At 46.0% G+C, this 5712-nt stretch overlaps 1 pseudogene; it reads right to left on the minus strand.

Annotated features, from left to right (window-relative positions):
• The window catches only part of LOC123984462, a 5856-nt pseudogene extending 3162 nt beyond the window's left edge, over positions 1 to 2694 (minus strand).
• Positions 2695 to 5712: the final 3018 nt, after the last annotated feature.

A 5712-nucleotide genomic window follows, 5' to 3' on the forward strand; every position in this document is an offset into this window, starting at 1 on the left:
TCGACAGCAGGTCTGCTCCTTGATTCTGGGTCCCAGGGATGTACATCGCTCTGAGGGACAGCAGTCTCTGCTGGGACCACAGGAGGATCTAATGTGCCTGTTTGTATAAAGGGCGCAAGCGCAGACCCCCCTGGTGATTCAAACATGCCACCACTGCCGTATTGTCGGTTCTGACAAGGATGTGGCGACCGCGGAGGGCAGGCAGAAAACACCTCAGAGCTCTGAAAACCGCCAACATTTCCAGGCAATTTATGTGCCAAGAGAAATGACGCTCCTCCCAGGAGCCTCTCGTGAAGTGGCCGTCCATGACCGCGCCCCATCCTGTGAGTGAGGCGTCTGTCGAAATAATTGTTCAGCGACAGATCGCTCCCAACACGGGACCTTGGGACAAGAACCAAGATTTCCTCCATACAGACAGGGAACGAAGGCAGATGGAGCGGATTTCCCCTCGGGGAGAATCCCTTGGATTTTAGCCACCACTGCAAGGCTCTCATGTGCAGTAGCCCGGAAGGTATTATACTGGACGCTGCTGCCATGAGACCCAACACCCTCTGAAAGTGTTGTACAGTGATGGCGCGGCCTAACTAACCTACTCCGGTCACTGTGGACAAAATGGACTCGATGCATGCGGGAGACAGGTGGGTCTGCATCGTCGTCGAGTCCCACACCACCCCTAGGAACGTAGTCCGTTGGGCGGGCGTCAGCACGCTCTTCTTCGCGTTGAGCCGCAGCCCCAAACGCTGAAGGTGGGCGAGGACGACATCTCGATGCCGAACCGCTAACTCTCGAGACTGGGCCAGGACGAGCCAGTCGTCGATGTAGTTCAGTATGCGGATGCCCTGGAGACTCAACGGAGCCAGAGCAGCATCCATGCATTTGGTGAACGTGCGGGGAGCTAGGCTGAACGGAAGAACCCGATACTGGTAAGCCGCGCCCCCGAAGGCGAACCTCAGGAACTTCCTGTGAGAGGGACGGATGGAGATGTGGAAATAAGCGTCTTGCAGATCTGTTGTGACAAACCAATCCTCGGACTGGATGTGACTGATGATTGCGGGGATGGTAAGCATCCTGAACCTGAATCTCCTCAGAGATTGGTTCAGGTACCGCAGATCCAAAATCGGACGCAATCCTCCATCCTTCTTGGGAACCAGGAAGTATCGACTGTAGAAGCCGGCTTCTCTGACTGGCGGGGAAATGAGTTCTATGGCCCCTTTCTTTAGCAGAGAGTGGACTTCCTGTCCCAACACCTGGCTCTGTTCTGCGTGTACTGCAGTCCCGACCATCCCGCAGAATCTAGGGGAGCGAACCCGGAACTGCAGCCTGTAGCCATCTACTGCTGTGCGCAGGACCCACGGGGAAATGTTCGCGAGGCTTCGCCAAGTTTCCCGTGAAATTCGCCAAGGGGACCAGCCCCTTGGAAAAAGGCCTCAGCCGTTCCGGCACCCTCGGCGATCTCGCGTTGCGATCCCCAGGATCGGAGCCGCCGCGAAGCCTCAGCGACCGCGGGGCCTGTGCCACGGGGGGAGCGCATCCGACCATCCTCTAGAACAAGAGCCGCTCGAGACCTCAGCACCCTCAGGGGCAGGGCCTCGCAATGGTAGCAGGCAGCCCCCTCGAGAGCTGCCTGGGCGTGCAACATCCCCAGGCATGAGACGCACATCCCATGGGTATCACCTTCCGTGATGAAACGCTCACATGGAAAGACACACTGTCGGAATCGCTTCGACATGATCTGCTTCGTCTCGACTTCAGGTAGGATGATGGAGCTTCCAAACATAGCCAGAGTGCCTGCTGAATAGAAAGAAGCTAATGTGTCCTATGTGCCGGCGTGCTTATATACCCCCTCCGGTTACGGTATCACACACTACCGTTCTAGTAATACCAATAGGATTGGAGTAGTTTCATTCATAGTTCAGCCCTGCCACGCCCAGAGGCGTTCCCATAGTGTCGTCACCAACGGGCCCCGGTGTTGCTGACCACGTTGTCTGACACACAGTGTTGCAGGCGCACATACTGTGGTCTGCCTGCCTCACTCCCTGGCCCTGGAAGAAGAAAGCTGTTTGTTGTTTGTTTGTTTCCAATCTGTATAGCACATTTGCTTTTTTATACATGTTTTTAATCAAATCATATGTTTTTCCTTCATTGCCTTTTTCAAGTAGCCTCTAGAAAAGGCCCTCGTCTTTTTTTGAAGTCAACGAAACAGGCTTTCTTTTCTTTATGTTTAATTCTTGATCAATTGAAGTCTGGAGGGAAAATATATAATCTGTTGTGCGGCAATTTGGCATTTATGCAAAATATTGTGGTTATCAAGGAAATTGACAAGACGTTTAGAGACACATATTCTTGGTAGTTATTTGGATGTATATTTATCTCTGGATTTATGAATTGGGGTTATTAAACCTTTGTTCCAGATGTCTGGAAAAGTGCTAGTTCTGTTACTGGGTAATCTAGAGGGTTTTGGTTGTGTCTGCAACATGTTGCCTTCAGAGTTAGGTAGGTAGGTAGATTTATTTTATTTAGATTTATTTGTCACATTACATCAGGTTGTGAAGTGAAATTGAGTTTGTAACTCTCTTCTGCTTCGTAGCAGACAATATAAAGTAATATAGAAGCAATTATTAAAATGGTAAACAGAAATAAACTATATTCAATAACTGTAAAGGGCGGGTTCAGTTATTCATACCATATAATCATGCCTCCTGAATCTCTAACTTGGATGATGGAATAATAATCTCAATCTAGCTGTGAGGATGACCAGTGGAAACATCTTCTCTGCACCATGTTACAATGATGTCAGTGAGTCTTTTAATTCTCTATAAAAATTGTAATATCTGCTTTTTAAACCAAAATCTGATGATTTATTGTAAACGATTTCTTCCTTTATGATAGCTTTACGATTATGTTATATTATTGTCATCCGCCCTGATTGATGAAGATTTGTGAAGGAGATACAGTGCCAGCATACAACGAGTGAACGCATGGCAAGTCAACACCAAATCTGGATACTTTCTGTCTGGGGATATATCCTAACTAGACCTACAGAGATTCACTTAGTGTCCATATAAGATTATTCTTCACCAATCTGTACATGTGTGAAGAGTCTATTGGGTATTGGTTCAAATCAAGACAAAGTCTGTCATTTAAACCACAGAGAGCCAGTCAGTCTGTCCATCCATCCATCCATCATCAACTGCTTATCCTGCGTACAGGGTCGCGGGGGGCTGGAGCCAATCCCAGCTGGCATCGGGCGAAAGGCGGGGTACACCCTGGACAGGTCGCCAGTCCATCGCAGGGCCTAGTCAGTCTGTAATGAAACAAAATAAAGATAATCTAGTAAGAGATGTGATTGGGTAATATAGAAAATAAACCAATGGGTCGCTGCCTTTCCCTGCTTTATGGGCTGGTCCTTGGCCCATTTAAAAAATAAAATTAATAATTTAAATGATATCGGCCCACTGGGCAAATTTCCAGTATTTCAGCTCTGGTTGGGAGTAAGAATGTGATGATTGAATAAGGGCAACTTTGCTACCAATGTGTGTTTTGTGTATAATTGTCATGCAAGGATTATACCTACTTTCTAGATTGCATGAATGTTCTTATTTTGCTTTTATTGTTATGCTACTGCATCTCTACAAAAACATTCATGTCATTCATTGATATGATCTGATCATCCAGTTATTTCATTCAACCGGGCAAATAAAAAACAGAATAATGGGTCAGGCACTCACTTCTTTATCTACTTAAAGTGAGGTCTGAACACTGGTATATTTACTTGCTCTCTAATGCCATCTACTGGACATGTCCAATAACTGAAGAAAAACAAATGACTGGTGTCAATATCCATTCCATTCACATTCAGTTTAATTAGCAGATGCTTTGATCCAAAGTGACTTACAATTATTCCATAATTATTCCATTCCAACATGTCAGTACAACACCAAAAAATACAGGGCAACACTTTACACTATTTTAACATTTATAAGCAGTATAAAGCATATAATAGATATATGTGCTTATAACTTGCTATAATGTGGTTGTAACTAGATCTAAGTGTTTATTAATGAACTATAACTCCTCCTGTGGGCACCCTGCCGTATGAACAGATGACATGACAGATGAATGACGTCATAGTAAAACACAGTTGTAATAATATAAAATGTGTTTTCTTAGGAGAAGTTAACAAATACTGTATATTAATAAGCACTTAAAATGTACTTTTATCTGTTTATAAGTACATTATGGTGTCTTATAAACAATTTCCTAAAAGTTTAGATGCTGCTTTTAAATGCTAAATAGTGGAACCTAAAGTAAAGTGTTACCCAATACAGTAGTTTATTGGACAGTCACAGGGGGACAGTCAACCTTTCTCCTGCTGTGGACACAGAGATCCAGACCCATTATCATTACAATCAAATTCAATTCGCTATAAAACAGGAAGTTGTTATAAATTCAGTCTACATGCTCAGTTCTACATCATGTCAGGTCGAGGAGAGGGGGTTGCAATGCTTTACAATGACAAATGGAAAGTGTCCACTGTCACTATCCCTGCCGCTAATTCATTCGAATCTAGTATATTCCTGCAATGGGGCAGTCCCTACCATATTAGCCACCCAAGTCTCTAATAATTAGGGATGAGGGGAGGGGATGAGGGGAGGAGGATTGGACTGGAAAAAGGCCTCAGCCGTTCTGGCACCCTCGGCGATCTCGCGTTGCGATCCCCAGGATCGGAGCCGCCGCGAAGCCTCAGCGACCGCGGGGCCTGTGCCACGGGGGGAGCGCATCCGACCATCCTCTAGAACAAGAGCCGCTCGAGACCTCAGCACCCTCAGGGGCAGGGCCTCGCAATGGTCGCAGCATGACCGTGCGAGGTCCCTATTGAATTTGTAAAGATTATATATATTTAGGGCCCGAGCACAACCGTGTGAGGTCCCTATAGAATTTGTAAAGATTATAAAAATTAGCCCCTCGTTCACGTTCAACCTACATGCACGAAATTTTCTGGGGACATGTATCATATCAAGACGCACAAAAAAGCCTCAAGAATCCATACCCTAAACTCAACAGGAAGTCGGCCATTTTGAATTTTACGGCCATTTTTGGATAATTTACACACTTCGTACTTTAACGAACTCCTCCTAGGGATTTAGTCGGATCGACGTCAAATTTCTGCTGTGCCTTCTAAAGGCATTGACGATGAAAAGTTGAGCTATTTGCGAGTTTTCGTCAATGGCCGTGTCTGTTGTGTCGATAATTCGCCATGAAACAGGAAGTTGTTGTTACTTCAGTGTACATGCTCACATCTGGACCAAAGTGTACATGTAGGATGAGAGTCCCGCCCTGAACACATGTACATGCCGACATTCACCCACAGTCATAGCGCCACCTGCTGGCAACAGGAAGGGACCTTTAACTAAGCAGCCCCCGCCGCACGTTTCACCTACGTGCACAAATTTTCTGTGGTACGTGTATCTTGTCCAGACGCCCAAAAAAGTCTCTTGGAGCATAGCCTAAACCCAACTGGAAGTCGGCCATTTTGAATTTTATGGCCATTTTTGGATGATTTACACACTCCGTACTTTAACGAACTCCTCCTAGGGATTTAGTCCGATCGACTTCAAATTTCTGCTGTGCCTTCTAAAGGCATTGAAGATGAAAAGTTGTGCTATTTGCGAGTTTTCGTCAATGGGCGTGTCCGTGGCGTGGTGTCAAAGA

Source organism: Micropterus dolomieu, linkage group LG15, assembly GCF_021292245.1.
Source record: "Micropterus dolomieu isolate WLL.071019.BEF.003 ecotype Adirondacks linkage group LG15, ASM2129224v1, whole genome shotgun sequence".
In the NCBI taxonomy this organism is placed as follows: Eukaryota; Metazoa; Chordata; class Actinopteri; order Centrarchiformes; family Centrarchidae; genus Micropterus; species Micropterus dolomieu.